Source organism: Camelus ferus, chromosome 1 (assembly GCF_009834535.1).
Source record: "Camelus ferus isolate YT-003-E chromosome 1, BCGSAC_Cfer_1.0, whole genome shotgun sequence".
In the NCBI taxonomy this organism is placed as follows: Eukaryota; Metazoa; Chordata; class Mammalia; order Artiodactyla; family Camelidae; genus Camelus; species Camelus ferus.
The window spans coordinates 105,886,316-105,908,346 of NC_045696.1; the positions used below are offsets into that span (position 1 = coordinate 105,886,316).

The window sequence follows — 22,031 nt, forward strand, 5'->3', positions numbered from 1 at the left end:
TATATTGGAACTTTTATCCCCACTTTGATAGTATGGAGAGGTGGGCCTTTAGAAGGTAATTAGTTCATGAGGCAGAGCCCTCATGATGGCATTTTTGTCGTCCTGAGAAGAGACATCGGAGAGCTTGCTTTCCTCTCTTTCTCTTCTCTACTGTGTGAGGATACTGTGAGAAGACAGTGGTCTGTACAATGGGAAGAGGTCTCTCACCAAGAACCCGAACATGCTGGTACTCTGCTCTTAGACTTCCAGCCTCTAGAACTGTGAAAAATAGATGTTTGTTGTTTAAGTGGACCCCTACCCCCCAAAAGCAAAAAACCCTGTGTGCTCCTGAGATTTATTCATCTTATGTATAGTTGTGAACTGTTCTGTGTAGCTTAGTAAAATTGACAAAGCTGTATTCTCATTCTTACGATGTGTAAAAGTGTGGTTCCCGTTATTTGTGTATGTTTGAGGCACACTTCTGTTTTTTATTTTTTTGAGGAGCTTGCAAATTATTTTTATTGCTGAAATATCTTTTTGTAATCAGATGCTTATATCTAAATAGATTTAAAAATATATGTCTATTGTCTTTGAAAACTTTTTCTGGATTATTTATATTTGTAATATGTAACAGACTCCTGTGGTTCAAAGATAAAAAGTATAAAAAAGGAAACAGTCTTCCACCCCCGTTCCCAACTACCCAGTTCACATCTACCCCAATCCCCTAATATCTTACTTTGCCCAGGAAACTAGTATTACTAGTTTCTTGTGTAATCTTCCCTTCCAATGTCTCTTATAAGCAAACGTGAATATAGATTTTTATTTCTTTACATCTTTATCCCTCTGCCAAAAACACATTATAACAATTATCCTATACTTTTTTTTTTGCTTAACATCTTGCATATTTTTAATGTATCAGTGTGTGATTATAAAGCTCAAAGGTATTCAATTCATTTTATTGCAGTATAGTATTATGTTGTGTTAATATACCATAATTTGTCCATAGTGATTTGGGTTTACACTTTTTGGCTGTTCTGAATAATGATGCTTTGAACATTCTAGTAAATATCTTTTGGTGAAATGTGTAAACATTTGAATTTATATCTAGGGGAGAATTCCTATGTCATAAGGTAATGTGAATTGCCATTGCTCTACATCCTCAGCAAGCCTGGGTATTGTTAATTTGTTTAAGTTTTACCTATTGTGGTAGGTACATAGTGGTATCTTATTGTGGTTTTATTTTTATTTTCTGGAGTACTAATTAGATTATGTATTTTTTCCCTATGTTTATTGGCTATATTGGTCTTTGGAAAAACATTATTTAAAAAGAAGCCAGAATATATAATCTCCATTTGTTAAACAAAAAGAAAGGAAGAAAAACAGACTGACAAATTAATATACTAGCAGTCTTAATCTGGTTATTTAGAATATTAATTTCAGGCGTACAACATAGTGATTCAGAATTTTTATGAATTATATTCCATTTATAGTTGTTACCATACAATATGCAACATATCCTTGTAGGTTATTTATTTTACTCCTCTTGTACAGTCAACAAAATTTCTCTGATTTCTTCAAACACAGAATTCAATAAAATTTGTTCTTGCAGTCTGTCCCTCTTAACCCTCTACCCCTATCATTTTCCTTCCCCCTTCCCTCTTCCTGCTGGTAACTACTAGTTTGTTCTCTATATCTGTGAATCTGTTTCTTTTTTTTGGTTTGTTTTTTGGGGGGGTTAGGTATGTATGTATGTATTTATTTATTTATTTTAAATAGAGGTACTGAGCATTGAACTCAGGACTTCGTGCATGCTAGGCATGCACTCTACCACTGAGCTATACCCTCCCCACTTCTTTTTTGTTACATTGGAATTTGGACGGTTTTGCTTGCTTACTTGTGGGTGGAAGTTGAGAGGTTGAAATCATTGTTACTTAAAGACAATAGTTTAGCCAACTCTTAAATATAAATTGCATGATTGAGGCACAGTGTTTGCTGATTGGAGGGACGAAAGATAGAACCTGTGTAGGGGTTTGGTTTTATCATGTGCCTCAGTGCTTGAATGAACTTTTGAAATTCTCCCCCTATCCCTTTAAAGTTTAATGGACATTTGTGTAGAACTTTTTTCTTCTAGTAAATCCTGTTTTCTTTCTTTTTACAATAAAAATGTGAGTGTGAGTAGATCTTCATGTGTAAAGTTATTGATAACATTGTTTTTACGTAAAGGATTACAAGGAACTTTAAGAATAAATTTTATCGAATTCTGTGTTTGAAGAGGTCAGAGTACTTTCATTGACTGTCCAAGAAGAGTAAGCAGTATACTTACATTCATTATTAACCTATATTGTATGTGTCAGATTGGTTATTATTTTTTGCTGCAATCAAAACATTTCCTTTTCTCTTTTCCCTTTTAAATAGACAGCATTTTTTTAGAGCAGTTTTAGGTTTACAATAAAATTGAGCGGGAAGTACACAAGAGTTCCCATACACCCCAGCCTCCACACACATAGCCTCCCCCACTGTCAACATCCTGCACCAGCAAATTGGTTATTTTTGAGTTGACTAATTGCCTTACTTCTGGGAAAGTAAGCAGTTTGATATATTTTGATATCATTCTAAAATTTGTTTTATAATATCCCTTTCACTTTAAAAAGCGTATTATTGTCCTTGTTTCAAAAGCAAAGAAGCCAAGACTAGGATTAAGTTACTTCCTAACCAAATTTTATTTTGAAGGTACAAAAAGAAAAAAGATTTTCAATTTTAATAGCAACAGTTATGCTCTCCTTTGAATTTTATGAAACTTAAAGATTTTTTAGCCTCCCCCCACTCTTTTAAATGTAAAATGTTCTACCCAGGTGCTTGAAATTTTTTATTAAAACTTCTGACTTGGAGTATTACTCAAGTTCAAATCCTGTTTGAGTGGGCTTGCCCCAGAATGAATTAAATGATAATGATTAGGATGCTGCTGTCATAAAGGTCATAAAGTCCTGTAAAGTGTCATTTGTGAAGAATGGGACATAATGGCTGAGAGGAGAGGGCTGTGAGCTCACTGATCCTTGGAAAGCATCCATGAGTTAGGGCTCAAGTGAAAAGGCAAAGCCATGGAACTTTATGAAGGCTATAGGATTTTCTCAGTGAGCCAGAAAAGTTGACTAAAAAATGGTTGGTATTTTTGACTACATTAAAATTAATGTCCATCTAAAGACATCATGAAGAAAATGAAAAGATAGACCACAGACTTGGAGGGAAAAATTGTAATGTATGCAGTAGAAAATTAGCGTCCTGAATAGGGCTGCCTTTGTGGACGTACACCTGTGCAGTCATACAGAGCCACACACTTATTTTAATGCTATCACTGTCTTGAAATTCTTAGTTTTTGAATAAGTGGCTCTACTTTCTTATTTTGCACTGGGCACTGCAAATTATATAGTCAGTCCTGGTTCTGAATATACAAAAGCATGTTAATAAGAAAAAGTTAACTCAATAAAAATGGCCAAAAACTGAACAGAGGAACCCAGAAAGGAACATGGATAGTTAATACATTTGAGAAAAGGTCTTCAACCGTAGTAGATCTTCATCCTAATCAAGTACAAACTGAAATCACACATATACCATTTTATATGTTCTGTATTGCTACAAATCAAGAAATCTGACTTTACTGAGTATTGGAGAAGATGTGCTATCAATTCATCTACGGTTGGTGAATTAGTAAAGTGATTCAATTTGAAGATAATTTGACATTTTTGGTAAACTCAGAAACTTGCGTGTCCTATGACCCACCAATTTTCCACTTCCAGGTTTAAGGCATACACTAAAATTCTTGTGTAAGTGCACCTAGAGACTTGTATAATAGTGTTGATAGAAGTAAAAAACTAAACCATCCAAATGTTTGTCAACAGAATAGATAAATACATTGTGGCATACTTATATAATGAAATACCATATACAGCAATGAAAAAGTAACATGGATAAAGTGTAGAAAAATATTGAGTGAAAAAGTTCAAGTCCCTGAAGACTCCATTCAGCATACCAATTTATCAAGCTGAAAACAGGAGTCAGGGACACAGACCTAAACGAAGTATTGTTTAGGAACGTATACCTGGGTGACGAAGTTCTGTGTTAAAAAGCAGTGGTGTAATATATATTCAGGATAAATGTTGGGATAAAAGGAGCACTTGGGTAATGTTATTGGAGTTCTTCTGTGACATGGTGGTTTACAATTTACAGTGTTCATCTTAGGCTTGCTTATATGCATCTTTCCATATATTGTGTGTGTGTCAAATATTACATTAAAGAGGAAAGGGAAAAAATGAAATAAGTTCATATTAGCAGCTTATGATGTAGATGGAGGAATGGATTGAGAAGTAGAAAGAAAATTACCATATTACAGAAGAGAGGTTTCAAGAAAGTGGAGGTGATTTACATGGGAGAATTCAGATAGTTGCACAGGACATCTACTTTAGTCCCTTTCAACTCAGACGTTCTGTAATTTTAATATTATGGTTCATGTGTTTCCTGTTTTCCCCGTATTTAAAAATATAGTTACAAGCAATTGTGTCGTATAAGTAACAAAATAATTTTTAATTTAGTCCATTTAAGTGTTAATACCTTTTATCTTCACCCTTTTTTGTAGTGTGTCTTCTAATCTGAGAAAGTCTTCCATAAAAACTTCAGTAATGCCATCTGTTTTCCTAAGGGACTGAAATGGGGGCTGTCATTTCAAGGTAAGTATCCAATTTTGTATCTTTAATTACTTACATTATTTTCCCAGAAGTTAAATATAGAAGGAAGATGTGAATGTTGGTTAGATTCTAAATTCTTTAGTTAATCTAGGGTGGGGATAGGGAGGAAATTCTAGGCATTGTTTATTAAGGTAGTCACGTTTACCACAAAGTTAACCCAGCTTCCTGAGTGATAGAGGAAGGGTCAGTAGTATCTAAAGCTTTTTAGAAAGGTTAATTGAAAACTGGAAGCTTTTTTGGATTTGGCAGTCAGGAGGTTATTGCTGGCCCCAGCAAAGGCCGTTTCAGGACAATGTTTGTGGCTGAAAATAAGCTTGCAATACAGTAAAGAGTGAAGAGAAGGTGATAAAGTGAGTATTTTAGCTCTTAATTAATTTATTAAACCAATGTATAGTTTGTACTTAGGATACAACAGCTGTTTCCCTAAGCACGGGAGTTACCGTGTGGCGATATATATAGCTTGGTTTAAGCCTCTTGTAAATCATTTAATGCCCAAATGTTTTTTCCCCCAACTTTATTTAGGTATAATTGACATATAACATTGTATAATTGCTCAACTATTTTATGCCCTTTTTTACTCTTGTCTGCTGGTTTGGGTGATAAATTACGTGGTTCACCCTAGTTATCCTGTTAACAAAGACAGACTTTTCTTGCCTGGGATTATCTTGCCTGTTACTGGGCTAATGGTCTAGCAGGCAAGTTAGGTGCTTAACAGTCATGAAATTAATTGCTTAATTATAGCTGTGGTAAGTGCTGCAATAGTGAAATAATGACTACCTGAATGAGTGGTGGGAGTGGGAGTTGGTAGTCTGTGAGTTCATTTGGCAGGACAGATTTTAAAGGCAGATTTGGTGGGGAATATGGAAAAAAAGAAATCATATATATGAATTAAGATTTTGGGTTCCAGTGGCTAGAACAAGTATGATGGTCTCATAAACAGAAGTAAGGAAACATCAAGGAAAGACTGTTTATTAGGGGGCAAAAGAGTAGGACTACAGCATGATGAATTCTGTTAGACACATTGTGATTTTTGAAATACAGATAGAACTTTCAGAATCTCTCCTTAAATGTGGAAATATGAAACAAATTTAGAAGACATTTACAGCCCGAAGATCCAAACTTTGAAGTAATTCACAAATTTTGAGGAGTTTAAGGTGTGGAAGTAGGTAACATTTCCAATATCCTAGCATAGAATGTTAGGAAATGTGTATTGTAAATGAGTAGCTGTTGTTAAAAAGAATCAGTAAAGGAAGAATAAGAAAAAGTATTAAAGTTGTGTCTGTCTTTGAAGCACAATAAAGAACTTTAAGAAAGAGGCTCTTGAGAGGGATGAGATGCTATAGAAAGATTAAGGATTTTAATACTTTTGAAGGGCATTAAATTTAATTACATTCAGTGACCCCCTTCTAGGGTATTAACATAATCTAATAATTAAGTTACAGTAAATTATATTAAATAAAATAATTAAATAAATTATAATAAAGTAAGATAATAAATATTAAGAGTTTCTTGATAACTGAGAGAACAGTTTGGGTAGACCAGAATGAATTATATGAGGTTAAGCTAATGGTTTTACAAAATAAAGAAAAGCATGAAGAATAAAATAGGATGTTTTTCAAGAAATTTGTGTAGGAAATGAGACAGTGATCATTTTGAAGAGTTGGCCACATGAAGATATTTTAGCATTAGCACCTAGTATATTTTAGGTAAAAGGGAATGATCCATTAGAGTAGCTGAAATATGTAGAGTAGTTTAAAATACTAGAGTGATTAATTGCCTGAAGGGGGTAAGAAGGTTTGAGATCAAGGACATGGGCAAAGGGCTTAACTCTTACAAAACAGTAGCAACCATTCTGCTTAGAAACCAGAGGAAGGGAAGAGAGTTTTGGGGTCCTGGGAGAAGAAAACATTTAGAAAAAATGTTGTAGAGTAATTACCAAATTCAATAAATATTCTTTGGACATGTGCTTTTGTGCCAGGCACTCTTATACACAAGATTAGTGTTCCTGTAGAGCCAATCATTGAAATGAACAAGAAAAATGCCAAATTGTAATGTGATATGGGGAGGGCAGTTGGTAGAGTGACTAGGTGGCTACTTCTGAGGAGGAGACTTTAGGGTAAGATGTCTAAGGTAGAGATTCAGTCACTTGAAAATAAAGCTATTATAAAAATCTCAAGGTGAAAACGAGCTTGATATGTTTGAGGAATGGAGAGAAGACCAGTGCTCTGAAACAGAGTGGATGAGAACCATAGTGTCATGAGATGAAGTTAAAGAAGTAGACAGTCCCCATGGCCATGGTAAAGAGTTTAGACTCAAGGAAGTCTGTTAAGGAAGGATTTACACAGAAAAGTGCCTTGATACGTGTTTTAAAGATTCCTCTGGCTGCTTTAGTATAAAGATGGACTATAGGAGTAGAGGGGAAGCAGGAAGGTCAGTTGAAAGCTGTTAAAATTGACCAAGCCAGAGACCACGGTGGAGAAACTTAATATGATCACCAGGATAGAACAGAAAGAATTGCTGAACAATTGTAAAGGCTCAGTTATGACAAACTAGCATGACATGTCAGTGTGAATTTAGCTAGCATAACCTTTAAGGTAGAAGTGAGAAATTTGACATTGGTGGTTAGAATAACTGTCTGTGGGGATGAAGGCTTGGTAAAAGGTAATGCACAAGGGGTTGGAGGCCATGACTGGTTCAATACATATTTATTGAATAATATATGCATCTGCTAATACACCCAGAACTGTGCTAGCTGCTAGGGTTATAACAGTGAACAGAAACAGAGGCTCCTTTCTCATGGACTTGCCATTCTAATGAGGGTGGGAAAGATAAACAGTAAGTAAATACATACTATGTTAGGTGGTAATTACTACTGTTAAGAAAAATATATTAGGCAGATAGATGTATTAGTGAAAGGTAAACATTGATTTGGGGAAGGGTTGGCTTCTGTGTTATAAGATGTAGTTAGGGAAGCCTTCCCTGATTAGGTGACATTGGAGCTCGCAGCTCTGAATGAAGTAAGGGAGCAGGCCAGGTAGCTATCTGGGTTGGGGTGGGGTAGCTGAGGGAAGACTGTGCCCGATATGTTCTAGGAGCAGTAAAAGAGTTGGCGTGACTGGAATGGAGTAAGTGAGGGATGAGGTAGTAGCAGCTGACATTGTGAAGGTAGAGGAGCAGGAGTCAAGTTGCAGACTTTCAGGTTTTCATCTGTGTGATGATGGGGATGCACATCCAGGGATGAGGCTGTAGGAATGAAAGGCAAGGCTACAGTTGAGAGGTGTAACTTGTAGCTAACGAACTGTGATGTTTGAAGTATCTGAAGGTGATGATAAGAGAAGGGGATGTACAATTAAACAGATTATTTTAATACTACAGGGAAGTAGAAAGAGTAGAGAAAGGTGAATTGGGTGCATGGAGGGCTTGTAGTTCCTGATGAATAAGTTTATTTGGATTTGGGTTTTTTAAATTGTAAAATGTGTGTAACAAAAATTTAAAAAATTTTTTATGATAAATTGACATCTATACATGAATCAGGCCAGCTTCTTCATGTGTACAAAACATCTGAATGTTCAGTTTCATCTGCACAGTATTGCTCACTTTTCTTTACTCAGAGCAGATGTAGGGACTGAGAGGGACTGAAAGAATAAATTGGCTCATTTCACATTGTCAGGGGGGCCTTCTCTTGCCATTGCTTCTGTCTGTAAATTGAAAAATGAAATACCAAGACTGCTCCCTTTTTAAGCTTTAATAAAGTGGGGATTTCTAAATCACATCATGATTGATTGACAGATGGTGTCAGAAGTACAGAAGCAACGCTCGTGATCAGTTAAAGATTTTTTCCTGTAAATCAAAGGAGATCTGGTTACTTTGCTCATTAACATTGAATACTAAGGAAAAGAACAGCTGTTGGACCCCAGATTGTCTCTGAGTCCTGTGCTTCCTAGCTGCTTAAAGCTAGTGAAGTCAGAATACATTAGACTCACTCTTGGCATTTTCAGATTTAATGTGTTCAAAGATCCACTGCAGTCTCCAAACACTCATGATTCCAAATCGTGTCCCAGTAAAAATGGCATTTATTACTAGTGCATCATGACAAGTACTCAGCATGAGTGAGCCTAAGTAAATGTTAAGCACCTACAACTCTATGGGGCTTTACTGGTCTTAGTTTATTTATAGTCGTATTTCATCCTGTCATCAACTCCCTCTGAAACAGAAGTTATCCACATTTTGTAGGTGACATTTGGAATATGTGCAAATGTGTGTTTTTGGAAAGTGCTCAATTTATCCCTACTGAACATTTGCCTTTTTAGCTGTTTAGAGTGTACAATTCCCTGGCATTGAATGCATTCACAATGTTGTGCAACCATCACCACTATCCATCTCTACAAATTTATAATCATCCCAAACTGAAACTCTGTACCCATTAAACAATAACCCCCCATTAACTTCTTATCTCAGTTCCTGATAATCACTGTTCTGCTTTCTGTCTCTGTGAATTTGCCTATTCTGAATAGCTCATGTAAGTGGAATCATATAATGTTTGTTCTTTTGTGGCTGCTTTATTTCATTTAGCATAATGTCCTTAAGATTCATCTACGCTGTATCATGTATCACAATGTCCTTTTTAAAGGCTGAATTCCTTTGAATGTATACTCATTTTGTTTAACTGCCCATCTCTTCGGAGGAATTTGGGTTGTTTCCACCCTTTGGCTGTGGGTAATAATACTGCTGCGAACATGGGTGTACAAATATCTGTGTGACTCCCTGTTTTTAATTCTTTTGGGTGTATACCCAGAAGTAGAATTGCTGGTAATTCTGTTTAAATATTTTGGGAACTGCCATACTCTCTTCAACAGTGGTTGCACCATTTTACATTTCTACCAGTAATACACAAGGATTACAATTTCTCCACATCTTTGCCTGGATTTGGTTTATAGTGTACTTTGGTTTTGAGCAGTGAAATGTTTTAAGGATATTTATTTTCTTAAAATAATGTTTATCATAGATGGTTTTCTAGTAGTTTTAGAAGTAACACAAATTCTCATGCTCTGCTGTAAGGTCAGAACTGGTAAAGAAAGTTGTATCCTAGTTAAATTTTAGTGAGAGATCCTCACAGGAATTAAAGTTACGGGGCTTTGGAAAGAATGCATTGCCAAAAACTTATGATTACTGTGTCTGTGTAACTTGACTGTTATGTCTAATGTACTAAGTACCTTCACTTGGCTTAGGAGAAAGCTATATGTTTTGATTACTGGACAGGAATAACTATGATCTCCAGGACTGGACAAGATGATTAAATGAGTTAGAATGCTTTTTTTTTCCCCAAAGGATACACTTGGAAATTAGAAATTTTATAAGGAGCTGAAGAAATTTTCATCTTGTTGACTGACGCATTGTCTGTGTAACAATTAGGGAAAGACATTACTTGTTCAGATGGATAATAGACCAGTAAAACTGTAAAGGGGCCTAGGTAACATCAGGAAGCACCAGCCTGATTTTAAACTTTAATCTTATTTTCCACTAGTAGCTTAACTCTGTAATGTATATATTTATTAATTCATAGACCAATAAAAGTTATTAAGGGAAAAAAATGTTGATGGGATTGCAGCTCCTGCAGAGAGGTTTTTGGAGCTTTGTACCTCTTTCGCAGTTGTCATTAACATTTGGAAATTCTGAAGTAGATCATATTCATTGGCTTCAATATTGTTATAATTGTGCTTTTCCTTAGTAAATCACGTTTACATTTGAAAAAGTTTACTTTAGAAGCTTCTTACAATGTTATATGAACATTATGAGTAAACTGAGTGGTTTAAACTTGCCTTCCAGTTTTGACTAGTTCCTCTTCCTCCAGTTCTTTGTCTTTGCCTTAGAATTTTTTTTTCTAATATGCAGTGGATGTTTATGCATTAGAAAAATGTTCATAAAGATTATATTGTTTAGTGCCTACTGTTTCTGTTCCTTTCATAATGTGCTTTTTGCTTTTACTCAGAACATAACTGGTTAGATTGTCATATAGTCTGCCATAGACAGTAAGGATATTGTGAAAGAAATTCTGGCTGTTTGCATAGTATGACCTTTCAAAACTGTTTTCTTTGCTGCAAGCATCTCACTTAGCCTTTTGACTGCCTCATGACAGAGGAAGTAGTATATAAAAGGCAACATAAATGGCTGCCTTGTTGATCTCAATAATTTTCCAATATAAGAGCTTACTGAACAGTCATGTATGTTATTAAATATCATTGTTTTGTTTATGTAGAGGATGAATTAGTTTTATGTGTTATACATAGAGTACCTTTTTTTTTTTCATTTCATTTTATTTTGGGTATTTTTTTGGTAGTGGGGATTAGGTTTATTTATTTACTTATTTTAACTGAGGTACTGGGAATTGAACCCAGGACCTTGTGCATGCTAAGCACTCACTCTACCACTGAGTGATACCCATTCCCTAGAGTACATTTTAATTATAATTTTAAAAATAAAATTTATAATAGTTAAAATCAAAACAGAATCATTTATGTTACCTCGAAGAAGGCTCTAACTTTTTTATTCAGAGTTGCAAGAATTATTAATGAATGGAGATTATTATATACAGCTGATGACTATAGAGCTACTATTTTTGTGGGCCAAGATTTTCAGGTGACTTTGGAATTGTCTTTCTGTTGTTCCTGAGCAGCCAAGAGAGGCTTCTTTAAAACTGTAAAGGGGCCTAGGTAACATGAGGAATCACCTGCCTGATTTTAAACTTTAATCTTATTTTCCGCTAGTAGCTTAACTCTGTAATGTATGTGTTTATTAATTCATCATTTGGCCAATAGTTACTGAGGTTCTGTATCAGGTGCTGTGCAGAACCCCAAAGATGAAAGAGCCTGTCCCTGGCATTGAGGAACTCATTGTCTAGATTTCAGCAAGGGTGGCAGGAGTATAGTTTGGCAGGATCACAACTCCTTGCTTTAGCTGCTAATGTCACTTCCCTCCTAGAGTCTAGAGGTAAAGACAAAGGTTATAAGGAGAAACAGTAGGGGCATGAGGATGGTCAGGATTCTTAGGTGGGAATAGTGCTGTGTTGGAAGAGAAGCAACTGTGGGTTACAGAAAAAGTCTGGAGCTTGGGTTTGATTATCTCCAACACTGAGATCAGAGGTGCAGTAAAATGAGGAATGGGTTCCCATCAAATGGATTCTCTGTGCCAGATGCTGCCGAGGGGCTTTATATATGTTATCACTGTTAGTCCGTTAAAAAATGTGAAATTTGGCATTTGTGCAGAAGACCACACATGAGAACTTAAATTTATAATTTAAAGAATGATAAAAAATGAACTCTGCATTAACGGCCAGGCCAGTTGTACGTGCCTTCCTCTATCGTATCTTTCTCTCTCTCCCCAGGCTACACTTCGCTGAATTTTCGGTTGTTTTCTTTTCTTTATAACTTTGCCACTTATGTTTGTATCTGAACAATATTTGACTTTCTGTTTAAGTAAATGGAATCACATTGTGCATATTCTTTTTTGATTTGTTTCTCTTAACATTGTTAGGTTCATTCATGCAGATGAGTGTAGCTGTATTTTATTAATTTCCTATATTGTAGAATATACAATTTATTGATTCATTCTATTAATGTACATTTAGGTTGTGTGTTTTTTTGGATATTATGATAATTTTTATATTGACTACCCATGTACGTGTGACAACTTCAGATAAGAGTTTTCCTAGGATATATACCTGATAATGGAATTTTTATGCCAAATTCTTTGAAAGAAGCTTTGAATCAGTTTATTCTCCCACCAGCAGTGATCTCTGACATGTTATCTCACTGTGGTTTTAATTTTCATTTCCTTGGTGACTAAGGAGGTTGAACAACTTAACCCCACTCCCACCCCCCACCACCATATGTTTATGGGATTTTGGGTTTCTGTGAAATTTGTTTAATTATTTTACCCATTTTTAAAATTGGGTTCATGTTCTTTGCATATTCATTTTCTCACAATTTATAAAAATTGTTTAGTTGATCAGTTTTTATTCACTTGTTTAATTAACATTCTTCATTGAACCTCCTCTTATTTTTTGCATCAAGAGCAATAACCTTAATATGGCCTATCGGAATGCGGATTTGGCCAGCTCCCTCCATGACCATTCCGCCTCTGTTTTCTGTCTCTGTGTTCCAAATGATAGTCTTTGAATTCCTCAGGTATTTAAGGTTTCTTAGGTCTTTGCATATGTTCTTTCTCCCTTTGCCTAGCCAATTTTCTTTCTTCCTTCAAGTCTGTGTTAAAGTACCCCCTCCCCTTGGAAAGCACTCTTATCTTAATCCACCTCAGATTCACATACTTTGTGTCTCTACACTTATTTATGAAAAATACAGTAATTTTAGTCAGATGACTAGACAGGAGGAGAAAGAGAGCTGTCAATATGTCCATTTCTACTAGGAGGTTTTTTTTTTTAATTGAAGTATAGTCTGTTTACAATGTTGTGTCAATTTCTGGTGTACAGCCCTGTGCTTCAGTCATACATGAATATACATATATTCATTTTCATATTCTTTTTCACCGTAAGCCACTACAAGATATCAAATATAGTTCCCTGTGCTATACAGTAAGTATAAACTTGTTTATCTGTTTTATATATACCAGTCAGTATCTGCTAGGAGATTAAAAAACACATTGTGCAAAGTGATAAACAAGGATAAAAGCTGTTGAGTTTAAATAGTGAATGATTTGGGTAGTCGTAACAGTAGCCTCGTCAGTGTTATTCCCTGACTCCTGTTTGTATTTCTGTTTTCTGTTTGGTTGGAGAAGGGTGGTAAGGAAAATACAGACCATTGGACTGATTGTAACTGAGGGAGCATATGCTAGGTTTTTTTTTTTAATTGAAACATTGATGTACAATATTATGTTAGTTTCAAGTGAACTTCCTAAGGTTTTGACATATACATACATTATGAAATGATCACCAGGATAACTCTAGTAACCATCTGTCCCCATACAAAGTTACTAAGTATTATTGACCATATTCCCTTATGCTGTATATTACATGCCCATGGTCATTTATTATATAACTGGAGGTTTGTACCTTTTAATCCCCCTTTTTTTGTCTATCAGCCCACCCCTCTCCCTTCTAGCAATCACCTATTCTTTGTGTCTGTGAGTCTGTTTTCATTTTGTTTTTGTTCTTTTTTTTAGATTCTGCATGTGAGACCATGAAGTATTTGTCTTTCTCTGTCTGACTTATTTTACTTACTGTAGTACCTACTAGATCCATCTGTGTTGTCGAAAATGGATCCCCCCATGGCTGAGTAATATTTCATTATAGATGCAGACATCACTTCTATTTTATTGATTTTTTTTTTTTATCATTGGACACTTAGGTTGCTTCCATATCTTGGCTGTTGTAAATAATGCTGCAGTGAACATTGGAGTACATATATCTTTTTGAATTAATGTTTTTGTTTTTGTTTTGGGTAAATACCTCAAAGTGAAATTGCTAACTCATATGACAGTTCTATTTTTAATCTTTTGCAGAATCTCCATACTGTTTTCCAATAATGGCTGCACCAGTTTCCAGTCCTACCAACGGTGCATGAGGGTTCCCTCTAATTCACATCTTGGTCAACACTTGTTATTTGTTTTTTTGTTTGATGATAGCCATTCTGACAGGTGCAGGGTGGTATCTCTTAGTTTTGATTTGCATTTCCCTGATGATCACCGATCTTGGGCATTTTTTCATGTGTCTGTTTGCATCTGTGTGTCTTCTTTGGAGAAATGTCTATTCAGGTTCTCTGCTCATTTTGTGATTGGGTTGGTTGGCTTTTTTTTTTTTTTTAAATGTTGAGTTGTATGAGTTTGTATTTTGGGTGTTAACCCCTTAGTGGATATATCGTTTCTGGTATCTTCTCCCATTTGGTAGGTTGCCTTTTTGTTTCATTAATAGTTTCCTTCACTGTGCAAAATTTTTTTAGTTTGATGTATCTTGCTTGTTTTTTTTTGCTTTTATTTCCCTTGCCTGAGGAGACGTACCCCTCAAAATATTGCTAAGACCAATGTCAAAGAGTGCACAACTTATGTTTTCTTGTAGGAGTTTATGGCTTCAGGTCATACATTTAAGTCTTTAATCCATCTTGAGTTTGTTTTCGTATATGGTGTGAGAAAGTAGTCCAGTTTGATTCTTTTACATGTAGCTGTTCAGTTTTCCCAGCACCATTTATTGAAGAGGCTTTCTTTTCCTCATTGTATATCCTTTCTTCCTTTGTCATAGATTAATTGACTGTATAAGTTTGAGTTCATTTCTGGGTTTTCTGTTCTTTTCCCTTGATCTGTGTCTGTTTTTATGCTAGTCCATACTATTTTGATTACCGTAGCTTTGCAGTATATGTAACTTGAAATAAAGGGGCACGATACTTCCAACTTTGTTCTTTCTGCAGATTGTTTTGGCTGTTTGGGGTCTTTTGTGTTCACGCATGAGTTTTAATAATGGCCATGCAACTACCTAAACTATGTATTTGAAGTGAAGTCCAAATTCCTGTAACAGACTGAAAATGAGTAATGCCTCAGACACAATAGATTTTTATTTCTCACTCATGAAATAGTCCAAGGTGAATGTTCCTCTTTGGTAGGTGGTTCTCTTTCAGGTGGTTTCTTTCATCGCATGACTCTTTTATCCTTTTTGACCAGTAGAAGAGGAAAGAGGAGGTACAGGAGGCACATCAGCTGTCTTCAAAGCCCTCACCTGAAGTGGCACAAGTCATTTCCATTTAACATTCCACTGGAAAGAACTTAGTATATGATCATTCTTTCTGTTCAGGAGGTTGGAATATCTAGTGTGCCAAGTACACAGCCACAATCCCATAACTGTGGAAGGAGAAAAGTGGTCTCTGCCACAGTGGCCTTGGGAAAGTCGTCTTATTTCTGTAGGTCTTAGTTCTTAAGGTATAAAATAAAGGATCTATATTGAGAAGATTTATAACACACACATCCTTATTTCTTAGTGATTCACCTTAAAAGGTACAAGGAAAATGTTTTTCACTGTGTCTTCATTCACCTTTTTCCAGTGCAGTTTTTAAGGAATATGAGGTGATAAAGCTGCTTTTCATCACTGTTAAGATTCCTTGTTTTCACAGCCAGGCTACTTAAAGCTCTATAACTTTATCCAGGTCCTAGGTACAAACCTCATCATGGTCTTATTGTGAATGGAAGCTTATTATGGAAGGTGAAATAATTCTGAGGTTATGTGTTCCTGCCAAGTTGTAGACAAATATATTAGTTGGTTTTGAAATACTGAATTAAGAACTTGTTTAAATATTCTACATTTTCTTTGGAAAACATAAGAATTTTACATATAAACATCTAATTAAGGAAGCTGACTAGAGCTTGTATCAGTTTATTCATAAATTTGACCTCTGTTTCAGCAGTTATGATTTCAAGAAAATTGTTTTGATAGTTTTTGTAAGTTTGATAGAGCGAAGTTGGGTAATGGAAATTTCATTTTTACATGTGTTTAAAAATTTATTGAACATATACCTCCTTTTTTGAGGGAAATGACATTAGCATGGTAGTTACCACTGGTAATTTAATTTTAGCTTTTATTTCTCAGTTCCATTTCAATTTTAGTAGAATTTTGGTCTCAGTGATTATAATTTCATAGGGTAACTTGTTTACTAATATATACTGAAGCTATTTGTATATGAATAGAAAAAGTTTTTATCAGAAATGCCCTTGAGAAAAAATATATTTAGGGAAATGTATGTGTGTGTGTGTATTTTTTTTTTTAAAGAAACAAATGAATCAGTTCTTGGCTGTAGTATAATTTATATTCTTAACCTAATATATCATGCTCCAATTATCTATTGCTGTAATAAACCATCCCAAAACTCAGTGGTGTAAAACACACATTTTGTTATGCCTTTGCTCTGTGGTCAGAAACTTGAATAAGGCACAGTAGAGTCAGCTTCTCTAGTTCATGATACCTGAGCCTCAGATGGAGCATCTCAAAGTCTGAGGGCTGGAGTTGTGAAGGCCTAGTCACTAAGAAGTCTAGCTGTTGGTGCTGGCAGTCATTTGGGGTTGGTCAGAACACCTACACATGGCTCTTAGAATGAGCATCTCACAAGCAAGTGTTGTAAGAGTTAGCAAGTGAAAAGGCAACCTACCGAATGGGAGAAAACCCTAAATGCAGAAAATAAGTGTTGTGTGTGGAGAAAAGGGCACCTCCTTTGCACTGTTAGTGGGAATGTAAATTGGTGCAGCCACTGTGAGATATAGTTGGAGGTTCCTCAAAAAGTTAAAAATAGATCTATCATATGATCTAGCATTTTTACTTCTGGATCCAGCATATTTATCTGAAGGAAGTGAAAACACCAAAAGATATATTAAGTCCCCGTTCATTGTAGCATTGTTTACAGTAGACAAGATATGGAGACAACCTGAATGTCCACCGATGGATGAAAAGATAAATTGTTATACACACACACACACACACACACACACACACACACACACACACACACACACACATGATGGAAAGTTATTTAGCTATAAAAAAGGAAGTCTTTCCTTTCACATCGACGTGGATGGATGGCCCTCGAGGTCAATATGCTATATGAAATAATTCAGACAGAGAAAGACAAGTACCATTTGATCTCACTTATATGCGAAATCTAGAACGAACAACAAACAAACAAACAAACAATCAAAGAGATAACCAAAACCCCCAAACTCATAGATACGAAGAACAGATTGTTGATTGCCAGACTGCAGGGGAATGGTAGAGGGTGGGCGAACTGGGTGAAGGGGATCAAAAAGCAAAAACTTCCAGTTATAAAAAAGTTATGGAGTTGTAATGCTACAGCATGGTGACTAGTTAATAATACTGTATTGTACATTTGAAAGTTAAGAGTGTAGACGTTAGAAGTCCTCATCACAAGAAAAAAAAATGCAGTTTTTGAGATAATACTGTCTTGACTATTTTGGAAAAAATAAGTGGTTAATAGATTAACTATAGGGTAGTGTTATAAATTAAATACAGGACAATATCCAAAAGCCAAGTTTGAAGCACAAATAGATGAAGATTTCAGACTTTTTGGGAACCTAGACATAGTATAGTGACTCGTGATGAATTATTATACTCTGAGCCACATTAACTCCCAATACTTACTCTGTTGTGCACAGGTTGTAGGCTGGGGCAGTGAGGCAGTGAGGGGGTTTCATGACAGTGAATCTGTGGTGCGACCTTAACACTTCAGGTGAGGCCTCCTGATCCCCAGGTAATACTACTTTCCATACCCTCTGTGAAGTTTAAGCAGACACTCCATACTTCCCCCTTTCAGTATTCCATCCTCATCTCTTGTGTTTAAGGTTCTTTGCTGGTTGAGTCATGTAAGCCTTCACTACCTTTGTTTTATTCTCCCCTGCAGTCTAAGAAGGAGCACTGTCTGAGTGAAACAGAAGACCTCCTCTCATTTGTCTTTCTCTGCAGACCTCAGTGGTCTGGTATGGACTGGGTTGGAAATGGCTTAGTTTTATTTTTGTAATCCTCTCCTCCCCCAATCAAGTGTGTGATATGGCATCTTCCACAGAATGAATACTTAGTAAATATTTATTAACTTGAATTTCAGTGATTTTTATTGTCTTTCTCTCTTGATGGAGGTTTTGCACTGATGATACTATCAGCCTGTCTCGCCTGATATACTGTGTTCTCTAGAGAATAGACAGTGAAAGAAAAGTTGGCATCAGGGACAGATACCTCTTCTATTTTTTCTAGGTTTTTTTTTTTTTTTTTTTTTTTTTGGTATTCTCTGTTTACTGTCAGTAGTGAAGGGGCTACAAAAGCTACACACAGAAGCATTTTGTCATTCATGGCTGGATAATTTACGAGGAAAACTGGTCTCCAAGGAAAAGTTTTAAAACAGACAAACAAATACTTGCATAGACCGAACTTACACCAGTATGCAGAAGAGTAATATCCTGAAATGGCTTGGGAGAAATGCTAGCTTTTTAGGACTGTCTTTTAATTTTTATGCATTACAACTTATTTTCAAAATGATGGCAGACAGAAATAACCAAAAGATTCAGAGCCTGGAGTAGTGCTTCTTCTACAGCTGTAAGCTATTTAAAATTCTTCTCGTGTTACTGTTTGCCATTCAGATGGCTTTCTGGCACTGGTTCAGTTCCTAGATGTGAGGGCTGTTGGTTAGTTACTCACCAGCATCACTACACACTTGTACAATCTGGCTCATGACTCACCCTCACAGCACTTATGTGTGGGTCCCCTTTGCTCTGCAGTCATTTCTGATTATTTGATGTCGCTTGTTATAAACAAGAACCGGAATTGATTGAATACCATTTCTCAGATGAAGATTTGTTGTCATTCAAAAAAGGAAAAAGAAAAATCCACCCTAGTCAGTCTGTTGGATCCATTACTGCTGGATTGAGAAACAGAAGCAGTTGTCTAGACTATGAAACTTTTGTCTAAAATGTGTATCCCATGAGAGGTACCAAAGTGTATCTAATAAGCCAGAATTATTTGTTTCACTTTTGTACTATTACCTAAAATGATTAAAATGCAAAGAAACGCTTAGCACGGAAGTCATGGTTGTGCTGAGAGATGGGGGAAGGGGTTGCTATCCAGAAGGAACATCCAAGGAGACACTGAGATGCTGGCAGCATTCCTTCTAATTCTTGACCTGGATGGTGGTTTGCTTTATAGTAACTCATTGGGTACTTTTTTGTTTATATATTATTTTAAATGAGAAAAATATTTTAAAATAGAAAGTACTTGCCCATCATGTAGGAGAATTCTCTCAGCTGTGACTTCAATGGCTAGAGAGGGTCTGCGTATTTTGTACTGGATGTTGGTAGCAGGTCTTTGTCCTATTAAATTGATATATTTAGGGAGATAATCACATTTACACTAAAATGTGGTACTGGTCTACCAGTGACTGAAATTGGTTTGACAGTTAGTTCCCAAATACTGTTTGTTTGGAAGCTGAAGAGAAGGGACAGTGTGAAGGGACAACATTGTAGGGATAAAATATATGTTTCTTCATAATATATATCAAATTAGAATAATTTATTACTTCTTTCTTGTTGATAAGCATAATTGAACATTTAGAATAGAGGAGGGCAGACTGAAAACTAGAACACTAAAAAATTAATTAGTATTTTTAATAAAAAATTAAATATTTGAATCAAAACCATTTAAATAGTTTTAAATTGAGTATTCTGAAGAGGCTAGCAGTATACCATATTTTGGAATAATGGGGTGATGTAACTTAAATTTTATAATCTTTGTAGGAAGATTATTAACATTCTTTAGGCCTAGGAATCTGCTGGATTAAGTTTTTTCATTAGCCCATTTGGTCTGAAGAAATAATACCTGTAATGTCCCCTGTCCCCACTCCCCATTGGTGTACCATTGTGGATTATGTATCTAAGTTTCTATTTATATTTTTTTCCTGACAATAATGACTTCTTAAAAAGTTGTTGGGAATGTGGGAGTTATTTAAAATTCTCTAAAGCTTTTTAAGTAAACAGTGCTAATTTATATTGCTTGTTTCAAACCTTACTATTTGTTCAGTAATTATCAGTGGAAGGAGCAAGAAAAGGGTAGAGTAAAAATATGAATTGAAGAACACTCTGTGGTTTGGTGTTTCCCATGTATTTTGAGATTTATTGCATTTCAAAACCTGTCCTAAAGCATAGACTACTGCTAAGATTCTGCTGCTCTGTGTGATCTTCAAGATTGTAATTCTCAGACCATGGACAGACCTCTGGACAGTCCTCTGGAATTAGCCTTGACTGTTACTGACTTTGGTGAGGCCTGAATCCTTACCACGTAAAAATCCTCGATAGAGAAAAATACCATACCAATTAGAAATGAAAAGCACCGATACTCCAAAATGGACAGTGGGTGACAATAGTTAATTTAATTTATTTAAAAAACTGAATATCTTTTATTTGAATACTAAATATATTATGTTAGTGCACAGAGTGTGCTGTGAATGGAATTTTTTAAAGGAAAAAATAACAGCAATACAATTAAAATGGAAAAATATAATTTCTAAATTTGTAACATGATGATAGATATTCTGCATTCTGTGAAGTCCACTTAGGGCATTACATTATCTGATAAACTGTAGTTTAATTTAAATATACTTCAGATGAGTATTTGGGATTAAATGTATTTGGAGTTTTTTTCCCTTAGAAAACAGGATTTTATTATGAGGTGTCTTTTAGAGATTTAAGTGCTATATTTTATCACAAGAATTATTCTCAAAGCAGATATTCTATAAGATTCCAAAGTATTCGATTGATTTGGATAGTATACTTTAACACATTAAAAGTTTCAAAACCTAAGGTAAGCAAGAAACAAGGCAATAAAATTACATCTCAGAATTCTAATATTTTCATGCGATATCATTCACTATGAAATGCAGAAAGACTATTAATGTTTAAGGGAAATGACCTCTAACTTATAAATTACATTAGTATGATCAAACACATCCAGAAATATGGATTCTAGTAAATATAAAAATTTTTTGATTTTACAAATAATCAGATAAATGCAAATTAACTCAGATATCTTTAGATAATTGACTAAGATTTAAAAGCTTTATTACAGTCCTGTTAACAGAAACTGTATACATCCATTAATATAATGGGAATTCTAATTGGTAAAACCTTTCTTGAAAGTACCTTTCTAAGAACTTTGACTGTATATAAAGAAACTTAAAATAGTTTATAACAAAGATTCTAAACCCTGTTATACCCAAACCCCCTTTTTGTAGTATATTTTATAATACTTGTTTTAGTATATTGAAAAGAAATTAATAGGTAATATAATCTACCTACACACATAAGAAAAACATAATGCTTTAACTATACTATGAGGGAAGGTCATTGTGATAAAAAGTGGTGTGCAGTTTTTCCTGCTAAAAAATATGTAAGCACTCAAGTCCAAATGTAGTAGACCAAAGTTAAAGATGCTGTTATATAGTTAGATCACTTGTGAATGCATTGACTACAAGTAAAGACCGACACAGGGATGTTGTGTTGGTAACTTAAATTCCATGAGCAATACATATAGCAGCCACTTTTGACTCTATATCATGGCTCACAAAAATAACAAGCTAAGTGGAAAAATTATTTCTCTGGTCCCATGGCTTTTCATTCATAAATAAACATAAAAGGTCATTGAACCCGTCTCCTTCAGGAACCCTGATAGACACTCTAGGGATTTTGACCTTCATAAAGCAAAACTTCTGCTAATATACACACGAGGTAGGAGTTGCTCTGCCATGTTGTATGCCATTGATATTACTCAATGCC

General features: G+C 35.2%; 1 protein-coding gene across 2 annotated transcripts in view; it reads left to right on the plus strand.

The window, feature by feature from the left end:
- Nucleotides 1–22,031, plus strand: part of PIK3CB (phosphatidylinositol-4,5-bisphosphate 3-kinase catalytic subunit beta) — a 149,484-nt gene that overhangs the window by 33,440 nt on the left and 94,013 nt on the right. For both annotated transcript variants that reach the window (XM_032487583.1, XM_032487592.1), the window contains exon 2: nt 4,610–4,700. The gene's annotated coding sequence lies outside the window, so the exon portion shown is untranslated. The remainder of the gene's footprint in view (nt 1–4,609; nt 4,701–22,031) is intronic.